The sequence below is a fragment of the Venturia canescens genome, chromosome 8, assembly GCF_019457755.1.
Source record: "Venturia canescens isolate UGA chromosome 8, ASM1945775v1, whole genome shotgun sequence".
Classification (NCBI taxonomy): Eukaryota; Metazoa; Arthropoda; class Insecta; order Hymenoptera; family Ichneumonidae; genus Venturia; species Venturia canescens.
The window spans coordinates 11323435-11335793 of NC_057428.1; the positions used below are offsets into that span (position 1 = coordinate 11323435).

A 12359-nucleotide genomic window follows, 5' to 3' on the forward strand; every position below is an offset into this window, starting at 1 on the left:
AATCATTCCCCGTTGCACATAAACACACTCGAGAGAATACCGAACGCCTCGTTGTATTAATTAAAATCGAGACTTTCGCTATAGCCGTACATCGGCTCCACCAGACTGATGAACTGCTTCGAAATTATTATCCGATGGAATAATTACCGAAAATCAATAACCTAGCAACGAACTATCGTAAAAAATTTTGGAGTAAAAATTCTTCAATATTTTTGGAGTATTCAATGAAAAATCACGATTTTTTTTTTTTTTTTATAAAAAAATTTAAAAAAATGGGCTCAGCCGGGATTTGAACCCGGGACCTCTCGCACCCAAAGCGAGAATCATACCCCTAGACCACTGAGCCGACAGCTGGTACCCACCAAGCAGCCCAACATTTCCGAGTGCGGGATCATACCTGGATCATGGACTCATAGATAGTCGAATCGACATACTAGACAAAATCGACGGCAAGCTAGACACTGCACCGTACGATAGCGACCATAACGCCATCACCCTCTCCATCGACACCACAACTTTATTGCAAGGAATCCCGCGCCAAGAACCAAGGCCAACTACATACAATTATAAAAAAGCGAACTGGAAGAAGTTCCAGAAACTCTTAGTCGACCCAAGCTCAACGTACGCTCCGACTCCACCAGAAAGAAATTTATCCCTGGAAGAAATCGATAACTACATAATCAATCTTGAGACAACAATATTAAAAGCTATCCAACAGTCAGTCCCAAAAAGAAATACCAAGCCCGAGGAATACTATAACAAATACGTAAATAATAATATCACAAAGTTACACAAATATAAATCATTTCTTATAACACGACTATTCCAAGCGACCACCAGACGTATACTGCCGATGAGCAGGCAGGAAAAAGACAGATTAAAAAGAACAATAAAAAGGGTGAATAAACTCCTTAACACGGAATTCCAAAAAACGGTCACCGCCTACTGGGCGGCACTAACTAAGAGCATTAATTATAAAAACCCGCACGAGTTTTTCCCGAAAATCAACGCTATACTCAGGCCAAAAGCCAACCTGGGCATAGACACACTCAAAATAGCCAACGATAATACAAACTTCAACAATAATATTTTTCAATGCTACCCACACCTCATAAACCATGACAAGAATGAAATCCTAGCCACCGATACCGAGGACAAGCTGGACATTATCGGGAAGTATCTCGAGTCAATCAACTCCCCGAGATATACCAATAACAATACGACAACCCGAATTACAGTCGAAAGATCATTCAAAGAGACTGCGGATTGGAAAAAACAGCTGAGAAGAGCCAGATATACATTCACCACATTCTCCCCCGAGAACCCAGCCCATATTCCGATACAATACACAGGTACACCGAAACAATTCTTCAACTATCTGGAAGTCGAGAGTATAATTCGTAAGCTCAAGAACAAAACGTCGACCGGGCTCGATAACATACCGGCCATCGCATTAAAAAACCTGCCAAGAGAAATAATCATCGATTATACAGTCATCTTCAATAACGCACTCAACAACTTCTATTATCCGAACAGATGGAAAACTGGAAAAGTCCTACCGATACTCAAGAAAGGAAAAAGCCCGGAAGACGTGAAAAGCTACCGCCCTATCAGCCTCACAATTAATATAAGCAAAGTTTACGAGAAGCTTATTAAATTTATGCTGACCGTCCATTGCAACAACAATGATATAATCCCGGATATCCAATTCGGCTTCAAATCAAGGCATTCTACGACCCACGCACTAAACAAATTCTCCTCCGATATCAACCATTATCTTCACAACAACCAAATAATAGGAGCCGTCTTAATAGACTTGGAAAAAGCGTTCGATTCTATCTGGAATAAAGGTTTAATCCATAAGATGAAACTTTATAAATTCCCCATGGGTCTAACGCTTTTCACACTGGATATGATCCGAGGAAAAAATTTTTTCACGTGGGACGGTACCCAATTATCGACCAGGAAATATAAAGTATCGGAAGGACTACAGCAAGGAAACGTAACTTCCCCCATCCTATTCAACATCTACAATAGTGAGGTAGTCAACGAGTTCGGTTTGAACACAGAATCCCATTGCCATTCCATCGCCTTCGCCGACGACCTCATCGTCTACAAGGCCAACCACGACGTCGACGTAATCCAAAGGTCGCTCCAAGATAAAGTTGACAAAATCAACAAATATTATCTTGAGTGGAACCTAAAAATTAATCCAACGAAATGCGAGACCATCATATTCAGACGCCCAGTAAACAATATTAAAGCATCCACCGACAAAAAAATCAAAAAGTTCCAACTCACAGCTACTGACGGACCTACAGAGGTACGCATAAACATACCAAACAATAAAAACGTCAAATATCTTGGAGTCACCTTCGACCATTTGTTCAGGATGAACACACATCACAAAATTCAAATAGCCAAAGCCAAAAAAACTATGCAGATCAACTCAAGAATTTTTTACAACAGAAACCTGGAAGCAAAGGTGAAAATTATTTGTTACCAACTACTAATCCGTCCGATTCTGACCTACGCAGCACCAATCATTTGGAACATGGGACCAACGATCATGGAAAAATACCGTCGAGTAGAGAGATCGATACTGAGAGCTAGCTTACGATTTCACAGAACCGCGAACACAGGTTACACCCACAGAACGAGAAACAGTACCGTTTACAACAAGGCAAATATTCCGAGATTTGACTTTTTTATGCTCAAATTATGCAGGAATTATTTCGCCAAAATAATTAAACTCAACAACACGGTCATTGGAAACCTGGGAAAAGTCTGCACAAACGAAGAAGAGATCCGTGCACACCTCACAAGCGGTTACATTCCACCGCAGCTCTTCATATACTGTGATCGGCAAGGGCTCATCCAGGACAGTCACAATGTACCTGTCATCTACCACAGGACGAGACACTGTTGTAATAAAAGCATAAGTCCCAGCGCGAATCTGAATGACCAGAGTAGCATGTTCGACAAGGCGCTCCCGAAAAGAGACAGAGAGGACACGCTCCGACTCTCATCGAGCTACTGGTGGCTCAGAGGCGACGCCCGTTTTCTGGACGAGCTAAGAAGGAGGACTCGGTTCAGACAAGCGAACCGACGATAATATGACGGAAGATCCACCAACTTCGTCCCGAATCCTCACAGGAAGCCCTAACTAGCCCAGTTTAGCCTTAGCCAACTGTGCCTATCTTTGTATAGATGTATATATGTATTTATGTAAATATGTAAATATCGTGCCCACTCCCCCCACCCTCACTCCTTCCCGCGACCCTTATTTATCTACAAAACAGTCAGATGATTTTTCCCATCCGGGGTTTTTACATCTCCCTAAATTAAGAGCGTACACTTCAGATAGAAGTAACGTAGAAGCATTACATGCGATTAAACATCATACTATTAAGTACTAAGAAAAATATCATTTCAAATGTTATTATTGGCGAGAAGTGATTTTCGTCACCCAGTCAATACAAAAATCTATATGTATTAAGTTCTTTTCTTGAAAGTTTATACTTATTAATGTATTAATGACAAACGGAAAATAAACTATCTTTTCAAAAAAAAAAAAAAAAAAAAAAAAACCACTGAGCTTGTACACGGGAAATCGAAGTAGCATTTTTTAAATAATTGTCCACAAATTGACGTTGGAGTATTATTATTTTAATCAAACAATTACATTAATCATTTGTTCAATACATTTTTTATGATTTTTGATAAAACAGCATAATTATGGAGTCAAAATTCCTCTCGCAATACTCCAATATTAACCGGTTGACTGGTATTGGATCATATATGTACAAAAAAAGTCGGGCCCATTCTGATTTTGTATCATATGTGCACATATTGAAATAACTTTTTCAATTTTCAACCGATTTGGACAAAAATTGGTATACAATGGTTTTTTGGGTCGCTGAGTCGATTTTTGAACTTAATTTTCACCTCACTATCCTTGGAAATGGGGAAAATCGAAGGTTGAGGGTGAAATTTTTCGTTTTTTCAATGGATTTTCATGCTATATGACATGAAAATTTTTAGTTTTTAATCACACTCGACTCTTTCATCGAAATCAAACAAAATTCGCTACCCCCGAAAAATGTGAAAAATAAAGGTTCAGGGTGAAATTTGTTAATTTTTCACTGCGAAAATTTCATGCTTTATCACATGAAAATGGAATCAGCAACCTCGAAAACCCTCGGAAATAAATTATCGTGATTTTCGGTAACATATTGGCTCGTACCAGTTTTGACACAAAAACTGGAAAAAAGCTCACCAGTCAACCGGTTAATGGTATACTCCAATATTAAGGGGACTTTCGCGAAGTCTCACTCCTGTTCCGAAACACTGAAACTAACTCCAATTTTCCCCTTTTTTCTTTAATCCGGTCATCCATCCAAGTATTGGCCTCGCTGGTTTTAGGCGGTCGTCGAAGCCATGCACCGGCCGCATACCCATCCCTGTCGGTTTGTTAATAACTTCAATTTATTAATAATTCAAATCCTCAAGAACGTAGTGAACGAACTACTGTCAAGTTCGAACGTAATTAATAATAAAACTGAAAAAATTACATTATTTTTAAATATTTTGTAACAATAGACGTGGTTTTGATAAATCAACAAACACATTCAAATTCCAAGAACGATTATTCGCTTCCTGAAGGTTGCCTGCAAAGTTTTTGGCCGGAAGTTGACCTCCGATATTCCGGACACGTCATCGAGCGGACTCGAGAAGTTCGAATTAATGTGTCGATGTAATAATTTTGCAAAAAAATATCTGGGTTGTCAAGGTAGTTTTGCAGTTATAATTGATAAGTTGGTACGATCGAGAGAAGTCAAATGTGTGGAAAGACGAAAAAGTTCTCCGTTTATTGTTCAGCGGTGCGGACGTTATTGGATCGCTCAATAGCTTCAGAATATGCACAATAACACCGAGCACTTGTTGACGACATCTCAAAGTTGAGCCAGAACAGTCTCCAGTGGACTTTGATTCGCATTCGTAATCTCAACGCGTTCAGGCCAAATTCACTGGCGTCCTATTCACGCTATCCATAGAAATACGTGGTGATTACTTTGGAGTTCGAGTTTCGATGTCAGCCTCGATGGAATTTCAATGAACGCTGTCCCCACCGGATTTTAAGTGAAGCATCACTTCGACGTTGATCCTGAACCATGGATGGGAAAAAATTTGAAAATTTGGTACTAAAAAGTACGCTTGCAGCCTCATTTTTGAATTTCTTACACGCGTTGGACGAAACCATCTGAACGATTAGCTTTTCGAAGTGAACGAGAATCCAATAAGTTCATCAGCACCGTTAGAGTGCGAATTGCAGTTAAACTTGGGGAATTAGGGCCGCGATCACGAAAAATCATTGCTCAATTGACCTAACTCGGGGAACCTTTTTCAGGAGGGAAAAAATTGGTGGTGGTTGAGAAAACGGATAATACCCATTTCTCATGGTTTCGGGGCGATGGTGTTGACGATAAAGGCAAAGAAATGGTGTCTCCTTCCATTAGAGGCAGAGTTGGCGAATTGGGCTTTCAACCTCGGTTTAATTCTCGAAGACGTGGCACGACGGATCTTATTAGCGATAAGGATTAACTGGGAATCCGAGCTCTATCACTCGAGGGGCGATGGACCGTGACGTAAAATGACGTAAATGCTGTCTCGTTCTTAATTCTTCGATAATGATGTTCCTTTTCACTAGTTTTTTAATTGATTCCTTTTTCATCCTCGACGATATTGCTTCTTCGTGCTGGCAACTCACGCGTTGAGCGTCAAAAGCATTTGTCTCGTATCTGCTGACGAATCTTTCGCGCCGAAAATGAACGCTGTCAACTCCGCTATTAGCTAAACTCTCTTGAGAGTGAACTTAAATGATTAAGATGAGATCACGATGGTTCCTTGTGAAAGGTGGTTCGAGAGGGGAGGGACAAGATTTTTGACAGGTTTTTAGTGGCCCACAGCCGGCGGTTACCAACTTTTAACGGCAGGTTAACTCTCGCCGCGATATCGATCTTGCTCGCCTCTGACGATGACAAAAGCCCCTGGTGCTGGGAGTCGCTCTCGCTTTGCAGGAAATTAAGACAAGTCGGAGAAGGTCCACGGGAAAAACTCTTTTATTTGAGAATTTGTGCTCTCGCGTTGAGACGTCAGTAAGAGTTTGCGTGTTTCAACTTTAAAAAATGTGCGACGGAGGATATTTCTTTTTCATCCTTTCCAGATCGATCGCCGTCTCTCTCCCTTTCTCCCGCCATTTTTTCCAGACGAATCTATAACTGTTGGACTGCGACAGTTTCCGAGATTCCAACGGAGCAGTTTACCTTTCTTCATCTACTTTCTTTCCCAAAGTCCTGCCAAGTCATCCTCGGCTAATCCTTATTTGACCCGTGAGTTTATCTGCGATCGGTGACCGGGATTAACTTGAACCGTTGCTCGCTCCTCTCTCTCTCCCTCCCATTTTGTATTTCGGCGAGGGCAAGTCGCTCTCAAAAATGGGAAGGATATTAGAGAGACATCACTTATAGTCTTTCGAATGATATCGCCCTGATCTTCAGCATCTCGACTCGTCAATCGCGTAAAAGTTCTTTCTCTCGCCGGCCTCTTCTTCTTGACCTTTTCATGTTCGTTTCTCTCTCTCTCTCTCTTTCCCTCTTCTGTCCCCCGCCCCGGCGCGCCTATCACGCCTTCTTCGTTCAATCTCATTTTCAGCTTTTGCCACACTTGTTCTGTTTCTCGGAAACAACTCTTCTGTAATGGAAAACGAGTGAGATGAAAAATTATTACGGCATCAAGTCTCCTCTTCAATGTCAGCACTGCAATTTTCTACTCCGATTCAAGGTTGCTTTTTCCTTTTCCTTTTTTCCCGCCATCCACTTTTCTATCATCAGTGCTTGTATTACATCTGCTGAAAGATATCAGTACCAGCTGGCGTCGCTTCTTCATCCTTTCTCGGAGATATTCTTCCTGCGCGATGCAATAATCCAACTTTCTGTCGGCTGTCATCGGTTCTCGTGATTCTCGTACACTCCTTCGCGTGTCACTCTTTCACTCGGTTCCTTTTCTTATCTTCTTCACTATAATTTGAATAAAACATTTCAAGTGTACGCAAACGAGAGTTCTTCGAAAACTCCTAGCCAAGAATATTCACTTCTAGTGAATGAATATTCTATTGTTTTCCCTTACTTTTATTATCTCTGTATTCAAAAACGATAAATGCGTGTGCGGTGGAGTTCGAGCTGATTTTTTCATCTAATATTCACCGTTGAGTCGCGATCGCGTTTCTTTGTATTCGACAAACAAATTTCTTCGAACTTTTCATTTATGAGATCGCACTCTCTCTTTCTATTGAAAATGCTCGGTTAAATGATGTAAAAACGCGACGAATTGACTTCAATTAAAACTGTTTTATTCCAATGTACACAAGGAAAAACCGTCATGACGGTTCAAAGATCTCTGGAAGACTGAAGTCTCGTGACGAAACAACGAACGATAGCGTCACCAGATTGTAAAGAACTCGCTGTTCTTTCTTTGTGTACGTGGCGAGTGTTTATGTTTACCTTTCGTCCGACACTCTCCGCGTCGATACTAACGTTTTCGTATTTATGCTCTCACCCTCGAGCTGTTCTTATTGTTAGTATTAGCGACTGGACGCGTTTCAAATACTTTCTTCATTCGTATACACGAAGAATATTAAATTTTTTATTTTTTTGTTTTTGTTTTACTTATATTTTTCAGGGAGAGGAAAAAATTTTTCGATCAACCACACGTGCTATTACGAAGTGCCAACAATATTATTTAATCCTCACAATTTTACAAATCGGGAAATCAAAAGTTATTAACAATTAAATAGAAATTTTAATAAAGTCAATGTTTTTTCTGTGTCTAATTATTCAATTTGTTTAAATGTTTTTTGTTTTTTATTTCCACACGATTTTCCCGAAGTTTTGAAGCCGCATAGTTCAGATCCAAATGAAATGGATTACAAAAAGAAAAGCGAATGGAAAAAGCACGCGATATCATAAACGATGCGATGGCCCTCGCGAGTACTGCTCGAATCTTATTTCCTCGTCGATAGGTTTGGTGCAATAGGCTTCTTAAAGGGGATTGTTTAGGGACGAGGGAAAAAGCCATAAATCGAGGAAGGACCGGCTGTTGCGGGTCGAAATCACGTTTATATGAGGGTACGCGTGTGTTGTTTTGTGCGCGGCTCTTCGTTTCTCCGGTATCTGTCGCGTCGATGGTAATTTGCGGTAGAGAAACGAACGGCGAGGGGGGGATTGATATTTTGTGGCTCGAGAGTGCTGTTGCCGCTTTCAGCGATGATGGGACGCCACCCCAACCGACATAAAGCCTCGTTCGGGTGCGATGATCGTTAATGAGATATTTGCATAACTTTCGTTTCTTTCTCTGTCCGTTTTCTCTGGAGGGGAAGGGAGAGAGTTGCATCTGAGGGTAGAAAAAGCGTAAAACAGCGACGGGTCGTCGCACGTTTCTAAATCAAGTTTGCTGTTGAAACTCTTCGTGAAAAAAAAAAAAACCCTTTATGCTAATTTAATCTCACAGGCGAGACCAATCTTGAACGCTAAATCAGCAAGATCACGGACTCGTACGGAGAAACTTAATATTAATTAACCTCCATTATTGTTGTCCTGGCGATCAGATCTCGCAGCTTTAAATTGCTCGATAAATTCACGTCGCGCTGCGTCTGTTCGGTATGAGCAATCTCTCTTGCTCGCTCCTATTTACTTCCGACGTGTTGACGAATGTAATCATTTTAATAACGTCAAAAGGAGCAAGAAAAAAATGCTCTAGAATTTGATCTACAAGTCGTAATTGCGATTTGTACTCTGCCTTTTTAAATTCATTGAAGATTGAAAATGAGACTTTTTAAGGCCTTACATACGTCCAGAATTTTCAAAAAATTGATTTTTATTTTACAGATTACTATTTTCTATAGTTTTAGGCATATTTCTGTGAAAGTCGATTGTAAAAATTGCGTATAGATCGAAAGTTATTATAAGAAACGTCACTGCCCAACGAGAGGGCCTGCTGCGCACTTGAAACTTTAATAATTACGTTTTTCTCAAATTTGCTTTTTCTGCTGGCACGGTCCGCATGATAACTCATACAGTTTTTAATATTTTTTGATGCTTTTTTTTTCAAATATTCAAAATTGTTTTCTCTACAGTTTGTCGAGTCGGATTTTTGATGTTGTGATTTAAAAATTTTGTAAACATAATTGAAGTGTGACATCTATGACACAAAGTGCACACTTTTTTAAACTGCGGTAAATTGCTAGATTTTCCAAATTTCAAAAATCCAACTCGACAGATTGTAACTACAACTTTATTTTATAAGAATTTTTTTACGTTTTGCAGATCTATCAACTTTTCAAGAAGAAATGATGCAGTACAGTTTTTTCACAGTGCTTCGGGAAACGTGAATTTTATTTGATAAATAATTAAAAAGAAAAAAATGAATAATAATTATAATGTATTGTATTATATATTAAAAATAAATAATTAAAAAACAGTATTCCTTTTAGGGCGTTTTAGAAGTTGAGGCATTAGAAAGAAAATGATGTCAGCGCTTTTAAGGTATAACTGGATGGATAGCTCGACAAAAAATTATATCTGATTGGAATTTCCGTACTTCGTGATGCAATAAAAATCTGAAAAAATTCAACAACATTTGGAAAGCTATGAACAACAATTATCAATAATGATATTGCCCAAAAGTTAATAACAAATGGTTTTAATAATTAATTATTCAATCATTTTGCCGTGACCTATTGTTTTTTTTTTACGAATCAAATGTGTGTATTTTTCCGAATGCTCATGAATTTTTTTAGAATTTTCGTGGATTTTTGAAATTTCTTGAAAAAATTTTGAGAAAAATTTTAAAAAATTTGAATTTTGGATATGTTTTAGAAGACATATTTACCATAAGTTTTGAAAAGTCTCAAGGTTACTGGATCAAAAATGTACAAATAGAGCCACTTAAAAAATTTAAAAAAGGCAATTTTAAAAATCCATGAAAATTCTGAAAAAAATCATGAGCATTCAGAAAAATGCGCACATTCGATTCGTAAAAAAACAAGGGTTTACTGTAAAATTGTTAAAAAATTATTTATTTAAACAATTTATTAATAACTTTTGGGCAATATTATTATTGATAATTGTAGTTCATAACTTTCCAAATATTGCTGAATTTTTTCAGATTTTTATTGCAGCACCAAGTACGGAAATTCCGATTAGGTACAATTTATCGGCTGGACTATCCATCCACTGGCCAAATAACATGTAACCTTATGGAAATCCAGACACATTCAGTGATATCTCCGTTAAGAATGATGCTAAAAATATGAAATTTTTTGGGCAACATGAACGAGGCTTGCTGAATAATGTCAATTTTTTTCAGATTTATTAGGAGATTTGCTGAGATTATATTAATAATAATCCGTTTCCCGTGCAGTTTTTTTGAGGCTAGGATCGTCACCGTCCGTGTTTTTGACTGAGCTTCCACCAGTTTTTCGTCTTTTTTCCCCGACTCTTTTTTAAAGTGTATGCAACATTGACAAACTGTCAACTGACCTAACTTTTTTCTTTTTTTTTTTGTTTTCCTTTTGCAGAAACATATTTCGGCGCCGGATAGACAAACAGAATAAAATAACTCGTTGAATTCACCGAGGAAAGTAAATCCACTAAAATTCAATGAATTTCCACGTCTTTGCACAATTTAAATTCTAATAGAAAATCGAAAGGAACATCACTTCCGATAAATTGCTCTAAATCATTAATAACTTTAGCATCCAACTGGAAAACATAATCATAGATATTGACACGAGCGCGCGCGTGTGTGCGCGCGCGCTAGACGTCCGTTTGTAACGGGGCTGCAGCAAAATATAAAGTGCACTTTTCCGTGACGTTATTCCGGGGGTGAATCGGGGTAACGACCAACCCCTTTGGCTGGCCTACATTTGCATGTATATCTCTCGTCACGGGACACGAAAACGACTGTCGCCGCTCTCGCGAATATGCCCGCAGAAGAAAAAGAGGGAGAAAAGTCGTACGAACAGCCCGGGCAATGCCTCTTCATCGATCGTAATTCAATTCCATACGAGACTCGTGTGACGTTTCGTATTTCAACTACGTATCCCGCGGACGCTTCTCGTTCCAAGCTCAGAGAACATGTTGATCTGGCTAACTGCGCTGGTGTTATCTTAAGAAGGGTGGATCACGAAATAAAAATAATCAGAATTTGATAGAATTCGGTCATAATATTCTTTGGCATCAATTATACGAATACCATTTTTTTCTAATTTTTTTTACCGCATGGCTATCGAATAATTGAGCGTTAAATCGAACTTCTCACGCACGAGATGTATAACTGTTACGTGTAAACTCTATTCTTATACACGTGAACTTTAGTGTTCAATTGCTCGAGAGCTATGCGGTAGAAAAAATTAAAAAATGTATATTTTCTTATATATTTTTAAAGAACACATTTATCAAATTTTATGAAATTCTTAATGTTTTCAACATGGTTAAGCATGGCAACATTGTATCGTCGCGATCCACCCTCCATAAGGAGGGTGGCTACATTCGTCAAAATGATAAGAAATTGATCAAATTTGGTGATAATGTTCTTCAACATCAAGTGCGAAGACGCAATTTTTTTCAAAATTTTCTTCTGCTTAGTCATCGAGTAATTACGCATTAAAGCAGATTTCTTATGCCCGGGATGTATACCTATAGAAATGGAAACGCTATGCTTATACACGTGAACTTTAGTGATCAATTACTCGATAACTGTGTAGAAGAAAAATCTTAAAAAATTTGTATTGTCAAATTTGGCACTAAAGAATATGTTCACCAAATTTTATAAAATTTTGAACTTTATGAAATTTTTTATGTTTTTAACATGGCTTAGAATGACAACATTGTATCGACTGTACCGAAACTCCTTAAGTTTTATGCGGTGCCTCGCTGTCGGTGAGGCAATCATTCCATGACGAATGGACTCGTTCGTTTTATCGCAGAATCATTTTTCCTCATGATTTTATTCGTTGTTTCAAAATTTCCTCACTTTTCATTGGATTTCCAACTGTTTCCGGATCACTTCCGTGACCGCTTTCACAACTTATTCTCATTAAAACATTGAGTAATTATACATTTTCTCGAACAAGCCCGATGCGATGAAAGTTTGTATGCGTTGACATTGAAAAACGGAAGAAAAAGGTCGACTGTTTAAAAGTTTAACTCCACAAGGCGATTACGAAGCAGCCTCTCGCTGCAACTCCCTTAAATCTCTCTCTCTCTCCTTCTCCCTCCCCCATATTGTTGTCGAACAAG

The 12359-nt window shown here is 38.7% G+C and overlaps 1 non-coding gene across 1 annotated transcript; it reads right to left on the reverse strand.

Annotated features, from left to right (window-relative positions):
- Positions 1-274: 274 nt before the first annotated feature.
- On the reverse strand, positions 275-346 carry TRNAP-UGG (transfer RNA proline (anticodon UGG)). Its single transcript has one exon. It is a non-coding gene; the product is annotated as a tRNA-Pro (tRNA).
- Between the last annotated feature and the right edge of the window lie 12013 nt (positions 347-12359).